Below are 20,033 nucleotides of genomic sequence, written 5' to 3'. Positions count from 1 at the left end.
AATGCATCATTTGTCAAAGGATAGTGCAAAAAATTGAATTTTGGTCATTCTTTTTATGTTGATCCTCTAGGTACCGCGAGTGGTTTAGTATTGGCATAGGAAGAGGTAGTGTAGATTAACACTGTAGTGACAAATTGATTCTTTATTCTTTTTAATTGGGTAGAGCTAAATAGTTAGAGGAGCTAGAGTGTTTTTGGGGTGCATTTCAACAACGAGAACAATTTAAGGAATTCTCAATTTGATAAGGTACTACGCATATTAAATTCAATTAATTCTATGTATCTTACCATAAGAGATTTCAATGCAATTCTTGCTTATCATGTAAAAGAAGATGGATGTCCCAAATTAATAAGCTCTATGCATTTCTTTCAAAAGTTTGTTGATACATGAATGTTAATTGATTTACAGTTTGAAGGTCTAAAGTTTACATGATGTAATCAACAGTTCGATAACAACCTAATAAGGGAGCAAATTGGTAGATTTTGGCATCTAATAACTAGATGACTAGATGACAACCTAATAAGGGAGCGAATTGATAGATGCCCTCTTGAGCAAGTATTGTGGTCCAGTTGTGTTTAGTGTATCTAATTTTTCTCCTTTTGATATATATTTAAGATTCGAGAACAAATCTTTTTGAACAAGGAAAGAATGACACGTGCTCAAGAAAATATTTTTGGCATTCGAGAGTTAAGGGATAGAAAGTAATCTTTGTCATATTTAAGAATTTGAATACTAGAAGAATTATACTATGCCGGTCTTGGACATCAAAGAGACCAATTGTTCGTCTCAAAACAGATGTGCTAAAATGGTGGCATGACTCACAAGATCCATTGGACTAAGTCAAGACAGTAAGAAGTCTAATAGTATTTTTCAAGTTTAGTAAAAGGCATAAATCTAGCATTAATTTTGAAATTAATTTGTTTTTATTTCAGTTTGTTTTGTTATTAAAAATTGTCAAAAGATTTGATTTGATTTTGATTTGTTTAATAGTAATTTTAGGAGTTTTAAATTTAAATCAAATCTGATCTAATTCAATTAGATTAAATCTGGTTTAAATTAGTTATTATATTTTTTAGGAGCTTTAATTTAAATCAAATCTGATTTAAATTAATAGGGCTAATTTTAGAGTCATATTTAGAAGATTTGGTCCACTTTTAGGCTAATGTGTTAAGGAAACTATTTAAACACATTTTGTAAGACAGTTTGAACACTTTTGATGAATAAAAATTTTGAGTTGTTTTATGTATATTTTACCTTGTCTGATCGAGCGAGGTGAGTGATTTAGTTTGCTTGTTGCATGAACAAATTTAAAGGATCCAACTCAAGGTAATTTTTAGTGTTAGTTTTTTTATTTCAGTTCTTTGATTTAGGTTGTCAAGGACAGGTTTCTTGAAAATTTAGTAGGAAGAGGCCTTGTGGTAACCTAAATTGCTAAGAACAAGTTTTTAGAGGTCCAGAAGAAAAATTCTTATCTATCTTTCATTTGTATTTTCGTTTCTATTTTTGTTTCTGTTTTAGTGTTATTTTGTATTTTTTGATATCTTTTTTCAGTCTTTTATTCTTCGTTCTTGTTTTCTTATTAACTTTGTTTGAAAGAGATAGCAAATATTGAATACAGGTTTCTAATAATTGTTGGAAATCAATGCGTCTGGTATGTTTTTAAGTTTGAAATCGACGAGCATTTTTGAATGATGTTCGATTGTCATGCAAAAACTTTTGTCCATCATGCATCCAACCCATAATAAGTGAAATGTATAAATTTTCGACCTGTATCTCTCGACAAGAGTAGAAATTGAAAAATTGTCAAAAATAAAATATTTAAGCTACATAACATGGCAAAAGCCTGCAAAGATAAAAGCACATTTAAGAAAGTAAGTATGTAACTAATCCTCCTAAAAAGTATAAGGTAAGATTTCTATGCAGATATTAAAAAAAAAAATAAAAACATAAATTTATTTAATACATTTACTTTATTTAAATAATGATTTGCTACATAGCACACAAATCATTTATAATGAAATCAATAGTTTAGGAACATATTCATGTTTCTTTTTTCTTATCAAATTATTTGCATATTCACCGTTGATGTTAGATAGATTTAAAATATAGTAAAGTAATGATTAGAAAGTGTTAGAAGAGAAATATTTATATTTTATACAATAACATAACTTATTTTACCTATTAATTAAAATTTGTTATTACATATATAATTATTGCGATAAAAAATGTCACCTTTTATCTATAATAATAAGTAAATAAATATATGAATGAGTAATAATTTCTTATGTTATTATTTATTTATTTATTTATTTATTTATTTTTTGGTATAACTGTAGTCTCATAATTGGAGCAACCTACTATTTGAAAGTGGAGATGTCAATAAAGTTGTCTATGGAGAGAAGAAAAAGAAAAAAAACAAAGGAAGATATATAAATAAAAAGTGATGATTAGAAGTTCTAATTTATCCTCCTAATACTTAAATAAAAGCTCTAATGGGCATAGCCATGGCCACGATGCATGGAGTGATTGAATGAATTAGAATATCGGTGGAGGCAAGTGGGACATTATGGGATTTGTAATGCATTTGTACGGAGGCATTACTTTCACAACTTTATTCTAAACGAGTTAAATGTTAAAGTAATTTTTGAGATTTCACTACTAGAAAATTAGTTATTTATTATTATAAATGAATATTTTTAACGGATTTTATCCTATAGAAATACAGACAGAATTTAAGAAGAATTTTTTTCAGAAAACAAAAAAATGAATTAGCATAAATTACAAACGAAAAAGAGAATCCGTCGATAATTCTGTCGAAAAAATTAATTTTTTTTGTAGGAAATAGTTACGGATGGAAAATCTGTCTACAATTAAATGGACAAAAACGATGCATTTTATTCAATTATTACAGACGAAAAATCTGTCTGTAATTTAAAATTTTCCGTCAGAAAATATATTGAAATTAGGGTTTTTCCCGATAGCTCCTCCATTCAATCACGATCCTTCTACTTCTCTACACTCATCTCCTCCAAACGCTCCGCCAGTGGCGCCTCTCAGCCTTGCACCGCCGTTGCATCGAACCTCCATTGTACTGAACTTATGTCGTACCGAAGTTCCGTCACACCCTCGTGTGGTGTTTTACAACCACAAACTAACCGGCAAGTGTACCGGGTCGTACCAAGTAATACCTTACATGAGTAAGGGTCGATCCCACGAGGATTGATGGATTAAGCAACAATAGTGTTTGATAGGATTAGTTAGACAAACAGAAAATAGTGTTGGAAGTTCAAAGAGCATTAAACAGCAAATTTGGAATATTAAAGACAGGCAGATAAATAAGTTGGGAATAAAATATTGAGAAAACAGTTAAGGTTTCAAAGTTATCTATTTTTCCGGATTAATTTTTCTTACTAACTATTTTAATCATGCAAGATTTAATTCATAGCAAACTATATGTGACTAGACCCTAATTCCTTAGACCTTCTTAGTCTCCTCTAAAATTCATTAACTGCCAATTCCTTGGTCAATTAATTCCAATTAGAGGGTGATGATCAAATTCCAGTTTATATGCCACAAAAATTCTAATTACCCAAAAATAAGGGGATTATATGTCACATATCCCGTTAAATCCAAATAATTAAAATTTAGGAGAAATTGTTTTCAAGCTGTTGTTCAAGTAAAGAGCTTTTCCAAGTTTTACAAGAACTCAAATAGAAAGAGGGTCATACTTCCGTTCCACCCAAATTCATAAAATAAAGAGTGAAAATAATTCTTAAATTATAAATCCATGCATAAATTAAAATAGAAAAAGTAATAAAATCAATCCATACAAATAGACAGAGCTCCTAACCTTAACAATGGAGGATTAGTTGCTCATGGAATGTGGAATGTAAATTTGTATAGAATTCCCTAATGGAATCCCCCTAATGGAACCTCCTCTATAGAAGAGAGGTATCTCCTTTTTATAACTAATCCTAATTAATTTAAAATCTAATTTTTAAAATTAAAATAATATCTTTTCCTATTTTAAAATCAAATTTGAATTTAAATCAGAATTAACTAACTACTCCGCGTCTTGTAACGTGGGGACCACTTGGCTTCACTGGATCCGCGCCTAACTTGGGTGCTAAAATGGGGCCCAGAAATCAACCCAGCGTTTTCTGCGTTTTCTGCACATGGCGCATGTCACGCATACGCGTCAGTCACGCATACGCGTCGATGGTCTTTTCTGCGAGTCACGCGGATGCGTCAGTCACGTGCACGTGTCGCTGAGCAAATCTTCAAATCATGCATACGCGTCAGTCATGCACACGCATCGCCATGGATATCTCCAAATCACGCGCACGCGTACGCATTGCTCCTCGCTGCCATCTCCTTTTGTTCTTGTGCTGCAGAAACTCCATCATATCCAGCCGAATGCTACCTAAAATAAATAAAATTGCAAAAGACTCAAAGTAGCATCCATATTGGCTAAAAGATAATTAATTCTTTATTAAACTCAACAAATTAGATGAAAATTCACTAAGAAAAGATAGGAAAGATGCTCACGCATCACACCCCTTCCCAGATCTTCTCCCTGTGTTGCTTGCGTCTCTCCTTTCAAACCATAACCTGCAATCCACTAATTTATCCAAAGTTTGGAGGTTAGATTTTCAATTTCATGCAATTAATTCCTCTCTTTCCAATAGATCTTCTCCGTCACTCTCTCTTCGTTCCTTCTCCTCCTCCGCCGCTACCTCTACTGCCATTGTTCGGTCGTTCGCCATTACCTTGCACCACAACAACCACCGCTAGAACCACAAGTTTCTGGATTCCAATACCTTCTTCAGAAGCTGGCCCGAAGGAGGTTGAGGCGAAGCTGGCGATGCTCCGAAGGGGCTACGCAAAGCAGGTGAAGGAGGTTCGCAATCTGTACATCCACGAAATGGAGCTGCTTCAAATCGAGAAGCAGCACAAGGACGAAGCTTGCAGAGAAGCCTTTAGAGTTGCCAATGAGGAGCGCAAGAAGCTCAAGGCCAAAGCTGCACAGATCAGGGCTCAGGAGCACAAGATCGCACAACAAGAATTTAGAGAAACACTCGTGCATTTTTCTTTTTCTTTTTCCCTTCCCTCTATGAATTTTGCTGTGCACACCAAGTATTCGATGGTTTGCTTATTTGTTGGTTTGAGCTAACATGCACATCAAATATTTGTTAATTAGTCTCAGTGGATAATTAGATAGATATATGTGCTCAATGTTGTGTTTGTGCAGAGGAGGTGTTTGATCTAATGACTGAACTGCTTTTGAAATAGGTCTTATTTTCTTTCTTTGGAGCTATAATGGATTATTGTTTTCTTTTTTTTTTGAAAATTGACTAGGCCTCAATTCGGCTTTGATTTTGCTTTTTTTGTGGTGTTTAGGCATTAGTGACTAGCTTCCGCTCGTAGTAATTATACTAGTATCTTCAATTGAGCCTCTATTTTTGAATTCAGATTCAATCTCTGTTTTCTTCACTATTGTGCTTTTCTTTTATGTGTACATAAGTAGTAATATGTATCTTTATTCTTGCTATTTCACTGTTAATTAATTATTTTTATGTTGTAAGTTCTGTCAAGGGGAGGGGAGGCTGTATAGATGACTACTGACCATGAACCTAATACTGAGCGGGACAGCATTGAGAACAGAGGTGGCTTTGTCTCAAACATTCCAAGTTCTATATATTGAGTCTTGTGATGTTAAAACTTAAAACACACCATTATACACTAAACATCTGCCTGAAAAACAATTAGTTCTAAACAATTTTTCTTTGCAGTTTCTATCTTCTTGTTGCTGTTGATGCTGATTGAGCTTGTTGTAGGTTTATCAATTATTTTACTATCAGTGAAGAAAGAGATTTTTTTGTTGGTCATGTATGCAGCGATTTGTGAAAAATTCAGCCCAACTCAGTGGAAATTCGGTGGTTGTTGTTGAATGGCGAAGCTTGAAGTGAAGCTCGGAATGATAGTTGACTCTGCTGGTAACTTCTTCTCTGGTGAAGACCAGCTTCCCTGGTGCGACCCTGATATCGTCGCTGTAAGCCTTTTCCTTTTCTCGATTCCATTTTCTTCCTTTAGAATTGATATCAACTTGTGATTTCTTGTTATCTATTGGTTGTGATTTCAATCTTGATGTTTAGGTCAAAATCGAAGTGGCGACTATTCAAGGAGTATGGATCTTGTGGAGAGGTTCCTAATAGTTGTGCTTCTGCTCTTATGGAGGAGGCTAGAGGTATTTGGTCTGGCTTTCTTGTTACTGTTCTCTATGAAGAATGGAGAAGGTGTAAAAGAGGTGAATTTCATATAATTTATTGTGCTTCTTAATTATTGTAGTGTTCAAGAGTTAAATAACCTGTGTGTTTTTCTATAGTTGATGTTCCAGATGGATAATCATTTGTTGCTGGAGAAAGAATGCTTGAGTTGGTGAAGATTTATGCTTTATATTATGTTCATTTATTTTAAATGCAGATTAATATATAGATGTCCACTACATATACTGCAATTAGTGAATGAATCAGCACGGTATGTTTTTGTTTTTATTCTGTTTGCTTACTTTGGGTTATGATGAGCGGATAATTTGTACGCTTTTTGGCATTGTTTTTAGTGTGTTTTTAGTATGATCTAGTTAGTTTTTAGTATATTTTTATTAGTTTTTAGTTAAAATTCACTTCTCTGGACTTTACTATGAGTTTGTGTGTTTTTCTGTGATTTCAGGTATTTTCTGGCTGAAATTGAGGGACCTGAGCAAAAATCTGATTCAGAGACCAAAAAGGACTGCAGATGCTGTTGGATTCTGACCTCCCTGCACTCAAAGTGGATTTTCTGGAGCTACAGAAGCCCAATTGGCGCGCTCTCAACGGCGTTGGAAAGTAGACATCCTGGGCTTTCCAGCAATATATGATAGTCCATACTTTGCCCAAGATTTGATGGCCCAAACCGGCGTTCAAAGTCACCCTCAGAAATCCCAGCGTTAAACGCCGGAACTGGCACCAAAATGGGAGTTAAACGCCCAAACTGGCACTAAAGCTGGCGTTTAACTCCAAGAGGAGTCTCTACACGAAAATGCTTCATCGCTCATCCCAAGCACACACCAAGTGGGCCCGGAAGTGGATTTTTATGTCATTTACTCATCTCTGTACACCTTAGGCTACTAGTTCTCTATAAGTAGGACCTTTTACTATTGTATTGAGATATCTGGGTAGTTATCATTGTTCTGATGCTATCTTAGATCATTGGGAGGCTGGCCATTCGGCCATGCCTATACCTTGTTCTTATGTATTTTCAACGGTGGAGTTTCTACACACCATAGATTAAGGTGTGGAGCTCTGCTGTACCTCGAGTATTAATGCAATTACTATTGTTCTTCTATTCAATTCCGCTTGTTCTTGTTCTAAGATATCACTTGTTCTTCAACTTGATGAATGTGATGATAAAATTACTTCCCTTCTTCTCACATCCTTCTATTTATGGACTAACACTATTCCTTAATGCAAAATTCGAACTCCATCTTCTTTGATAAGTTTGAATTTTCTGTTTCTGTCTTCTACTTTTCTTCTCCTCTGACACCTAAAGGAATCTCTATACTGTGACATAGAGGATTTCACATTTTCTTGTTCCCTTCTCCTTCTTATGAGCAGGAGCAAGGACAAAAGCATTCTTGTTGAGGCTGATCCTGAACCTGAAAGGACCTTGAAGAGAAAGCTAAGAGAAGCTAAGGCACAATTCTCTGTAGAGGACCTAACTGAAATCTTCAAAGAAGAAGAACAAATGGCAGCCGAAAACAACAACAATGCCAACAATGCAAGGAAGGTGCTGGGTGACTTTACTGCACCTACTCCCGACTTTTATGGGAGAAGCATCTCTATCCCTGCCATTGGAGCAAACAACTTTGAGCTTAAGCCTCAATTAGTTTCTCTAATGCAACAGAATTGCAAGTTCCATGGACTTCCATTGGAAGATCCTCATCAGTTCTTAGCTGAATTCTTGCAAATCTGTGACACTGTCAAGACTAATAGGGTTGACCCTGAGGTCTACAGACTTATGCTATTCCCTTTTGCTGTAAGAGACAGAGCTAGGACATGGTTGGACTCTCAACCTAAAGAAAGCCTGGACTCTTGGGAAAAGCTAGTCAATGCCTTCTTGGCAAAGTTCTTTCCACCTCAAAAATTGAGTAAGCTTAGAGTGGAAGTCCAAACCTTCAGACAGAAGGAAGGAGAATCCCTCTATGAAGCTTGGGAAAGATACAAACAATTAATCAGAAAGTGTCCTTCTGATATGCTTTCTGAATGGAGCATCATAGGTATTTTCTATGATGGTCTCTCTGAACTATCCAAAATGTCTTTGGATAGCTCTGCTGGAGGCTCTCTTCATCTGAAGAAGACGCCTACAGAAGCTCAAGAGCTGATTGAAATGGTTGCAAATAACCAATTCATGTACACTTCTGAAAGGAATCCTGTGAACAATGGGACTAGTCAGAAGAAAGGAGTTCTTGAGATTGACACTCTGAATGCCATATTGGCTCAGAACAAAATATTGACTCAACAAGTCAATATGATTTCTCAAAGTCTGTCTGGAATGCAAAATGCACCAAGCAGTACTAAGAAGGCTTCATCTGAGGAAGAAGCCTATGATCCTGAGAACCTTTCAATGGAAGAGGTGAATTACATGGGAGAATCCTATGGAAACACCTATAATCCTTCATGGAGAAATCATCCAAATTTCTCATGGAAGGATCAACAGAGACCTCAACAAGGTTTCAAGAATATTAATGGTGGAAGAAACAGGTTTAGCAATAGCAAGCCTTTTCCATCATCTTCTCAGCAACAGACAGAGAGTTCTAAGCAGAATACCTCTGACTTAGCAACCATGGTCTCTGATCTAATCAAAACCACTCAACGTTTCATGACTGAAACAAGGTCCTCCATTAGAAACTTGGAGGCACAAGTGGGTCAGCTGAGCAAGAAAATTATTGAACTCCTTCCTAGTACTCTTCCAAGTAATACAGAAGAAAATCCAAAAGGAGAGTGCAAGGCCATCAACATGGCCGAATTTTGGGAGGAAGGAGAGGCAGTGAACGCCACTGAGGAAGACCTCAATGGACGTCCACTGGCCTCCAATGAGTTCCCCAATGAGGAACCATGGGAATCTGAGGCTCAAAATGAGACCATAGAGATTCCATTGAACTTACTTCTGCCATTCATAAGCTCTGATGAGTATTCTTCCTCTGAAGAGGATGAGTATGTCACTGAAGAGCAAGTTGCTAAATACCTTGGAGCAATCATGAAGCTAAATGACAAGTTATTTGGAAATGAGACTTGGGAGGATGAATCCCCTTTGCTCACCAAAGAACTGGATGACTTGTCTAGGCAGAAACTGCCTCAAAAGAGACAGGATCCTGGGAAGTTTTCAATACCTTGTACCATAGGCACCATGACCTTCAAGAAGGCCTTGTGTGACTTAGGGTCAAGTGTAAACCTCATGCCTCTCTCTGTAATGGAGAAGTTAGGGATCTTTGAGGTGCAGGCTGCAAAAATCTCACTAGAGATGGCAGACAATTCAAGAAAACAAGCCTATGGACTTGTAGAGGATGTTCTGGTAAAGGTTGAAGACCATTACATCCCTGCTGATTTCATAGTCCTAGAGACTGGGAAATGCATGGATGAATCCATCATCCTTGGCAGACCCTTCCTAGCCACAGCAAGGGCTGTGATTGATGTTGATAGAGGAGAATTGATCATTCAAGTGAATGAAGAATCCTTTGTGTTTAAGGCTCAAGGATATCCCTCTGTCATCATAGAGAGGAAGCATGAAGAGCTTCCCTCAAAACAGAGCCAAACAGAGCCCCCACAGTCAAACTCTAAGTTTGGTGTTGGGAGGCCACAACCAAACTCTAAGTTTGGTGTTGAACCCCCACATTCAAACTCTAAGTTTGGTGTTGGGAGGTTCCAACATAGCTCTGAGCATTTCTGAGGCTCCATCAGAGTCCACTGTCAAGCTACTGACATTAAAGAAGCGCTTGTTGGGAGGCAACCCAATGTTATATTTTATCTATTTTCTTTTGTTATTTTATATTTTTTGTAGGTTGATGATCATAAGAAGTCACAAAATCAATGAAAAAAGTAAAAACAGAATGAAAAACAGAAGGAAAAACAGCACACCCTGGAGGAGAGCGTACTGGCATTTAAACGCCAGTGAGGCTAGCTGTTGGGCGTTTAACGCCCAGTCTGGCACCATTCTGGGCGTTTAACGCCAGAAAGGGGCACCAGACTGGCGTTAAACGCCAGAAAAGGGCAAGAAGCTGGCGTTAAACGCCAGAAATGGGCACCAGCCCGACGTTTAATGCCAGAATTGGCACAAAACGAGATTTTGTTTGCCATTTGGTGCAGGGATGACTTTTCCTTGACACCTCAGGATCTGTGGACCCCACAGGATCCCCACCTACCCCACCACACTCTCTCTTCTTCTTCACCTATTCACCAATCACCTCAACACCTCTTCCCCAAAAACCCTTCACCTATCCAATCCCATCTTTCTCTTCACCACTCACATCCATCCTTCATAAAATCCCACCTACCTAACCATTCAAATTCAAAGCACTTTCCCTCCCAAACCCACCCTCAATTGACCGAACCCTACCCTTCCCCCACTCCTATATAAACCCTCCTTCATTCCTTCATTTTCACACAACATACACACCACTTCTCCCCCTTTTGGCCGAACACAAAGCCATTCCCTTCTTCCTCATTTCTTCTTCTTCTACTCTCTTCTTCCTTCTTTTGCTCGAGGACGAGCAAACCTTTTAAGTTTGGTGTGGTAAAAGCATTGCTTTTTGTTTTTCCATAACCATTTATGGCATCCAAGGCCGGAGAAACCTCTAGAAGGAGGAAAGGGAAGGCAAAAGCTTCCACCTCCGAGTCATGGGAGATGGAAAGATTCATCTCAAGGGTGCATCAAGACCACTTCTATGAAGTTGTGGCCTTGAAGAAGGTGATCCTCGAGGTCCCTTTTTCACTCAAAAAGGGTGAATATCCGGAGATCCGACATGAGATCCGAAGAAGAGGTTGGGAAGTTCTCACCAACCCTATTCCACAAGTCGGAATCTTAATGGTTCAAGAGTTCTATGTCAATGCATGGATCACCAAGAACCATGATCAAAGTGTGAACCCGGATCCAAAGAATTATCTTACTATGGTTCGGGGGAAATACTTGGATTTTAGTCCGGAAAGTGTAAGGTTGGCATTCAATTTGCCCATGATGCAAGGAGATGAACACCCTTACACTAGAAGGGTCAACGTTGATCAAAGGTTGGACCAAGTCCTCACAGTCATATGTGAAGAGGGCGCCCAATGGAAGAGAGATTCAAGAGGGAAGCCGGTTCAATTGAGAAGGCATGACCTCAAACCCGTGGCTAGAGGATGGTTGGAGTTTATTCAACGCTCAATCATTCCTACTAGCAACCAGTCCGAAGTTACTATAGACCGGGCTATCATGATCCATAGTATCATGATTGGAGAAGAAATAGAAGTTCATGAGGTTATAGCTCAAGAACTCTATAAGGTGGCGGACAAGTCTTCTACCTTGGCAAGGTTAGCCTTTCCTCATCTCATTTGTCACCTCTGTTATTCAGTTGGAGTTGACATAGAGGGAGACATCCCTATTGATGAGAACAAGCCCATCACTAAGAAGAGGATGGAGCATACAAGAGACCCCACTCATCATGAGATCCCTGAGATGCCTCAAGGGATGCACTTTCCTCCACAAAATTATTGGGAGCAACTAAACACCTCCCTAGGAGAATTAAGTTCCAACATGGGACAACTAAGGGTGGAGCATCAAGAACACTCCATCATCCTCCATGAAATTAGAGAAGATCAAAGAATCATGAGAGAGGAGCAACAAAGACAAGGAAGAGATGTTGAGGAGCTCAAGCACTCCATAGGATCTTCAAGAGGAAGAAAGAGCCGCCATCACTAAGGTGGACCCGTTCTTTAATTTCCTTGTTCTTTATTTTCCTGTTTTTCGAAAATTAATGCTTATGTTTGTCCATGTTTGTGTCCTGTGATCATTAGTGTCTTAGTGTCTATGCCTTAAAGTTATGAACGTCCTATGAATCCATCACCTTTCTTAAATGAAAAATGTTCTTAATTGAAAAAGAAAGAATTGCATGAATTTTGAATTTTATAACAGTTTAATTATTTTGATGTGGTGGCAATACTTTTGCTCTCTGAATGGATGCTTAAACAGTGCATATGTCTTTTGAATTTGTGGTTCATGAATGTTGGCTCTTGAAAGAATGATGAAAAAGGAGACATGTTACTGAGGATCTGAAAAATCATAAAAATGGTTCTTGAAGCAAGAAAAAGCAATGAAAAAAAAAATTCGAAAAAAAAAAGAGAGAAAAAAAAAGAAAAGAAAGAAAAAGAAAGAAATAAAGTTGTGATCCAAGGCAAAAAGAGTGTGCTTAAGAACCCTGGACACCTCTAATTGGGGACTCTAGCAAAGCTGAGTCACAATCTGAAAAGGTTCACCCAATTATGTGTCTGTGGCATGTATGTATCCGGTGGTAATACTGGAAGACAGAGTGCTTTGGGCCACGGCCAAGACTCAATAAGTAGCTATGTTCAAGAATCATCATACTTTACTAGGAGAATCAATAACACTATCTGGATTCTAAGTTCCTAAAGAAGCCAACCATTCTGAATTTCAAAGGATAGAGTGAGATGCCAAAACTGTTCAGAGGCAAAAAGCTAAAAGCCCCGCTCATCTAATTGATACTGATCTTCATAGATGTTTTTGGAATTCATTGCATATTCTCTTCTTTTTATCTTATTTGATTTTCAGTTGCTTGAGGACAAGCAACAATTTTAAGTTTGGTGTTGTGATGAGCGGATAATTTGTACGCTTTTTGGCATTGTTTTTAGTATGATCTAGTTAGTTTTTAGTATATTTTTATTAGTTTTTAGTTAAAATTCACTTCTCTGGACTTTACTATGAGTTTGTGTGTTTTTCTGTGATTTCAGGTATTTTCTGGCTGAAATTGAGGGACCTGAGCAAAAATCTGATTCAGAGACCAAAAAGGACTGCAGATGCTGTTGGATTCTGACCGCCCTGCACTCGAAGTGGATTTTCTGGAGCTACAGAAGCCCAATTGGCGCGCTCTCAACGGCGTTGGAAAGTAGACATCTTGGGCTTTCCAGCAATATATGATAGTCCATACTTTGCCCAAGATTTGATGGCCCAAACCGGCGTTCAAAGTCACCCTCAGAAATCCCAGCGTTAAACGCCGGAACTGGCACCAAAATGGGAGTTAAACGCCCAAACTGGCACTAAAGCTGGCGTTTAACTCCAAGAGGAGTCTCTACACGAAAATGCTTCATTGCTCAGCCCAAGCACACACCAAGTGGGCCCGGAAGTGGATTTTTATGTCATTTACTCATCTCTGTACACCTTAGGCTACTAGTTCTCTATAAGTAGGACCTTTTACTATTGTATTGAGATATCTGGGTAGTTATCATTGTTCTGATGCTATCTTAGATCATTGGGAGGCTGGCCATTCGGCCATGCCTAGACCTTGTTCTTATGTATTTTCAACGGTGGAGTTTCTACACACCATAGATTAAGGTGTGGAGCTCTGCTGTACCTCGAGTATTAATGCAATTACTATTGTTCTTCTATTCAATTCCGCTTGTTCTTGTTCTAAGATATCACTTGTTCTTCAACTTGATGAATGTGATGATCCGTGACACTCATCATCATTCTCACCTATGAACGTGTGACTGACAACCACCTCCGTTCTACCTTCGATTGGGTGAATATCTCTTGGATTCCTGATACACGATGCATGGTTGATCGCCTGACAACCGAGTGCTCGCCTGACAACCGAGCCAGCCATTCCGTGAGATCAGAGTCTTCGTGGTATAGGCTAGAACTGATGGCGGCATTCAAGAGAATCCGGAAGGTCTAACCTTGTCTGTGGTATTCTGAGTAGGATTCAATGACTGAATGACTGTGACGTGCTTCAAACTCCTGAGGGCGGGGCGTTAGTGACAGATGCAAAAGAATCACTGGATTCTATTCCGGCCTGATCGAGAACTGACAGATGGATAGCCGTGCCGTGACAGGGTGCGTTGAACATTTCCACTGAGAGGATGGGAGGTAGCCACTGACAACGGTGAAACCCTTGCTTAAGCTTGCCATGGAAAGGAGTAAGAAGGATTGGATGAAGACAGTAGGAAAGCAGAGAGACGGAAGGGAAAGCATCTTCATACGCTTATCTGAAATTCCTACTAATGAATTACATAAGTATCTCTATCTTTATCTTTATGTTATATGCGTTTATCACCATACCCATTTGAGTTTGCCTGACTAAGATTTACAAGGTGACCATAGCTTGCTTCATACCAACAATCTTTGTGGGATCGACCCTTACTCGCGTAAGGTTTATTACTTGGACGACCCAGTACACTTGCTGGTTAGTTGTGCGAAGTTGTGTTTATGCCATGGTATTGAACACCAAGTTTTTGGATTCATTACCGGGGATTATTTGATTTGTGAAAAGTATTGATCACAATTTAGTACACCAGGTTATCTGTATTTTCTCTTAGAATTTCTTGCAAACATACATTAATTTAATTGCTATACCTTTCCTCGGAGGGCTTTATTATTTTTTTGTAAAATTTTCCCTATTTTTAGAAAGAAGATAATTTGCTTGAAAATCTATTAATTTCTGTATTTCCTGCAGTTTTTCTGTTTTAGACTTCTTACCTACTATCCACTTTTAGTTTCCTTTTAAACTTCCTTCTTTGTTTTAAGAAAAGCTTACTAGTTACTCATGTTTATGTTTGTTCTTCTTCAATTTTTACATTTTGCTAAGTTGTTTAGCAAACTTATCTCCAAGGAACTAATTTGTATTCATTTTCCCCCTTTCTGAAGAGATGTTTCACTTTTATTGGATCAAGGATTCAAGACACAGACACACTGCTTCTTTCACCCATTGTCAAATGACATGTCCATATGTATGTCTTATGTGAAAAAGTATAACTAGTTTCCTTAGGACAACATCTTATGCTTTCTTACTATTTGAAACCTTTAGAAAACTAAGATTTATGTTTTTCTTTTAAATCCCAGTGCTATCTTTCTCCTGTCTAATTTGACATAAGATAGAAGTTAATAGAATTTTAAGTTGTCCTCGTATGTTTTGCCTTTAGCATGTTACTGAAAATACCCGGTTGTCGTTCAAATTTAAGGATCAATACTTTGACATTTGCACTAATGTAAAGGCTTTTCAAATTTGAAGCTTGCCCTGCTAAGGGTTTCTTTCATCACCTGAAATTTTTCTCTCGATAATATGCCAAAAGACAAATGGTATTCTTGAGTATTGTTCATCTCTGCTCTATCATAATTTAGAACTTATTGATAGTTATTGAAAGTATTGTTCAACATAATAGTTTTGATTGTTGAAATTCAGGTCCACCGCCTTAACAGGAAGACCAGTGGCATCATTTTATTTGGCAAAAAAGAAGAAAGTGTGTCTCACCTGCGGTGGCTATTCAGTAACATAAATAATGCAAAATCTTCTAGTAAGGTACCTTATTTACATGAAGTGATGAACTGCTGTTTTCAATCCTCGTGTTCTATTAGCGAATGTAGATATTGTCTTTTTATACCCACCATCAACAACCTCCTATCATTTACATTTAATTTTCATTTGAAAATTGAAATAGGTTTGGAATGATGCATGTGAATCTACATATCAGAGGTATTGGGCACTAGTCATAGGGACTCCCAAGGAGAAGGAAGGTGTAATTTGTGCTCCCCCTCCTTTCTTTCTTAATTTCTTCTTTATATATGTGTTAATCCAACAATGTCATGTTTTATGTCAGTGCTATCTTCCAACTTTGAAATTGATTTTGTTCTATTGTCTTCTTATTTCAGGTGCTCTTGGATGATGGGAAGACAGAGAGGGTCGTATTAGCTCACCATTCAAGTATGGAACCGCGCCAAGAGGCTGTAACTGAATATCGAGTCCTTTGGCCACACTTGATTGCATGATCAAGATTGCAAATGACAAGTTTGATATCATGACATTCGGAAAATCTACACCTACATATGGCTCCCCTTCCTTTCATGGTAGCAACTTCTTGGGCAGCTCTTCTCCGGACATGTCTAGAGGTGTTCTTCCAGAACCCATGAAATACACTGCCAGAATCGGAGAGAATAGTCTAAGATCTTCTGGTACCTCACCGCTTAGGACTTTCAGAATTCAGTCTTTGGGAAAGCTGAATCCAAGTGATTTGATGAATTTGTCTTTCCATATGTTACCACCCCACAAGGCAACTCAAAATAAGAAGATTAATGAAGAACCAGACAGAGAAATGGAAGTGGATCACAAAGATGTAAAAGCTAAAAAGGATGACACACTAGAGTTATAGCCAATAGTTTTAGTATGGTTGAACAATATAATGGGAATTATAGTTGATGATCAATACACTTTGTTTATGTTTTGAATTATATTGACTTGCTTTTTATAGTACTTTTCTTTTAATTTGATAATACGATGAACTTGTTTATTTTTTGAAATATTATAAATATTCGAATACAAATTAGATAAAAATTTGTATTAAATTTATATTTATTTTGTATGAAAACAAGTTTATTTTGCAATGGAAAAATCTAAAAAAAATCTATTTTACTTTATTGACGGATTTACAGATGGATTTTCTGTCTATATTCAGAGTTTAGGATGAGTTTCCAAGGTTCCAATTACTGACGAAAAATCCGTCGGAAAGTTCGCCGTTTCAAGGAAATGGATGGAGAATTTACAGAGGAAAAATCTGTCGGTAACTGGTAAAAATCCGTCGGTAATTTTTCAAAGAAAAAAATCCGTCAGTAAATAATTTTCGACGAGGCTTTTATAGAGAGACAAAATCCGTCGGTAATTTCGTCGGTAACCAAAAATTCGTCTGTACTTAAGACTAAATCTGTCTATATTAATCTATTTTCTAGTTGTGTTCACAAAATGTATTTATTTGATCTCTGGCTTTTTAATTACACTATTTATATCTTTGAATTTGAATAAAATGCATTTAGATGATTCCTTGCTTCGTTAAATTACTTGTTCTAAGGAGTGACCTGGCAAATGATTGCCATGTTGGACAACCTGAAATGTTGTCGTATTAATTTTAGCGCTAAATCCATAATGAAATAACGTCGTTTCAACTATGAGGGAGTTAAAACGTTCAAACCCCATAGCAAAGAGGTCACTTCGTCTTCTTCATCTTCTTCTAACATAAACCACATTGTTCAAAATCCTGACATCCGCGAATCATCGTGAGGGTTGTTGTGGTGAAGCGATTTAGAGTTCGTCATAACCCTGATCATCATTGGCTCGAAATCATTGAAGAAAGGGGTAAGGCTTCTTCGTGAAACCCCCTAACACAGAGGTTGATGTGCAGTAGATAAAACAATTTTTTTCCATTTTTCACAGTGTTGAGGTATGCATCATTGTGAATTCTACTTCTGAATTTTGTGTAGGTTGATGAAAAATCATTGAAACTAGATTATTAGCTAGAATTTTTATGTTTACTCTGACTTGGCGTCCCTGTCGTTGATCGAATATAACTTGATAAACCCCAATTTTAGAGTATCTTGTGTTGAATTTGGTGAATTTTATCAACTTATCTCACATTTATTCAATGAAATAGCATCGTTTTGTGAATTTCTCCTAAATTGCACTTAAGATTCAAAACATGCTTTTTAGACTCTTAATTTGCTAAATTTAATTCACTTTAATTCCATTCGATGCTTTGATGTGTTTGTTAAGTGATTTTAGGCTTAGAGGGCAAAGATTGGATTGAAGAAATGAAGAAAAAGTATGTAAAAGTGGAGAATTCATGAAGAAATGAAGTTTTGGAAATCTGCTAATTGCGCGTACGTGTGACATTCCGCATATGCGTGACATGAAATTTCGCCATGTGGCGCGTACGTGTGACTTTGTGCGTACACATGACACAAAGCACATGATTCACTTAAAGAAAACGTGGCTGGAGATCTCTGGATTCCTTCAAGCCCAAATCCAACTCATTTCTGAAGTATTTGAGGTCAAATTCAATAAGGAACAAGGGAGGAGCAATTAGTGTAGCTTAGGAATCATGTTTTAGGCATTTTCTAGAGAGAGAAGTTTCCTCTTTTCTCTAGAATTTAGGGTTTTTAGCTTAATTTCTTCTTAGATTTAGGTTTTAATTCTTGTTTTGATATAGTTTCTTTTACTTTTCCTTGTTCTATTGCCTTAATTTTCTTAGTTTATCTTGTTAATTCTTCATTTGTACCACTTTTTAGTTTATGAACACTATTATTAATTTCAAATTTTTAATGCAATTTGATGTTTCATGTCTCTTAATGCTTGTTTGAGTTATTGTTGTTATTTTCTTGTATTTAGTAGTAGTAGATTTCATTATTATTGCAATTTAATATGCTTTTCCAAGTGTTTGATAAAATACTTGGCTTAATTTTAGAGTAGATTTTTTAGCATTCTTCGCTTGGAAAGAGAAGTTAGGTACTCTTGAGTTATTAATATCCACCTTATCTTAGTAATCTAGAGTTGTTAGTTAATCTTGTTTCCATTGATGCTACTTATGTATTGGGATTAACTAGGCCTATTTGACATTCTCTGAATATGGAAAAAACGTAATAGGCTTAGCTCTTGGTAATTATTGTGTTATAACTAATGACTAGGATAGAAGACCTTGATTCTCAATCCTTGCCATGAATGCCTCTTTAGTAATTGTTATCCTTAGTTGTTTTCTTTATTTTATTATCATTTAGATTATTGTCTTCTTATCCGCAAACCACCCTCGTGAATCTCATAACCGATAATACACATACCTCACTGTAATTCCTTTGAGAGACGACCCGACGTTTAAATACTCTCGGTTATTATTAGTTTGCATTGTGACAAAAAAAATTAAGTTTTGATTAAGGGTCGATTGTTGGTTTGGATTTATACTTCAACAGAATCATTTTGTGAAAATTTTAAACCGACGATTTCCCTACGTCAGAACTTCTGTCACCTTCATTAGGGGCTACTACTACAATTAGGGTTAAAAAGGGGATAAGTGACCAAATTAGGTTGCACAATTTTTAATTACCACCTCATATAACCGTTAGACACTCCAGGGTGCCAAGTCAGTGATAGGTCATTCTCGCCGGCAAGCAATTTGATCGAAAAATAGACAAGTGACCACCTAGATGCATTTTATTCAATCTCGAAAAACATAAATAGTGCAATTAAAAAGTCAGAAACTAAATCAGTACATTTCGTAAATCTCAAGGACTACTTTAAGGTTTAATTCTATCCCAAATTAATATTAATACGTTTTGTAACACCGTTGCTATCAGAATGTCACGCTTCCGACTGCGCCACTCTGATAGCTTGGATATTACGACAACTATAATATATTTAATACTAAGATATAAGCATGTTTAAAACTTAAAACTATATAACCCGCAAAGAAAGACTTTTTAGTTGAAAACATAGATACATACATACAACCCAGATACAATACTTACAAATCATATATATACATAGTATTAACTTACAAAAGCCTAGCATATCATAATTTCTATCTCTCTTACAAAATTACAAGAATAGAGGCGAGGATAAAATAATATTTAAAACAATACAATATGTCGGGTAAATAGAGGATAAAATAAACTCTTTATGACTTCTTCGTCCATATCCTGAAAAGAAAAAATATATAGGGGAGTGAGAACATCGTCCTCGCTGGTTCTCACTAAAGAGTTAAAGAATTGCTATAACAAGATATGTAAAATAGAACTATTTTCAAAGTATAGTGATCGTTGCTATTCATTATTGTTGCTGGTTTTCTGATTTTCTAATTGTGAGTTAATTTTATTGATGGAACAATTAATGATGATTATGAAATTTTATGATTAGTGTCTCTGTTTAGTTGAAAACTTGTTTGTTAATGTTATTTCTTTTAGTGGTAGAACATTATGTG

General features: G+C 36.7%; 1 non-coding gene across 1 annotated transcript; it reads right to left on the bottom strand.

Annotated features, from left to right (window-relative positions):
- Nucleotides 1–8,187: 8,187 nt before the first annotated feature.
- Nucleotides 8,188–8,295, bottom strand: LOC112716374 (small nucleolar RNA R71). The gene has a single exon (XR_003160322.1). It is a non-coding gene; the product is annotated as a small nucleolar RNA R71 (small nucleolar RNA).
- Between the last annotated feature and the right edge of the window lie 11,738 nt (nucleotides 8,296–20,033).

Source organism: Arachis hypogaea, chromosome 1 (assembly GCF_003086295.3).
Source record: "Arachis hypogaea cultivar Tifrunner chromosome 1, arahy.Tifrunner.gnm2.J5K5, whole genome shotgun sequence".
Lineage (NCBI taxonomy): Eukaryota > Viridiplantae > Streptophyta > Magnoliopsida > Fabales > Fabaceae > Arachis > Arachis hypogaea.
The sequence above is the reverse complement of the archived record's forward strand: the minus strand, read 5'-3'. Positions and strand labels throughout refer to the sequence as shown.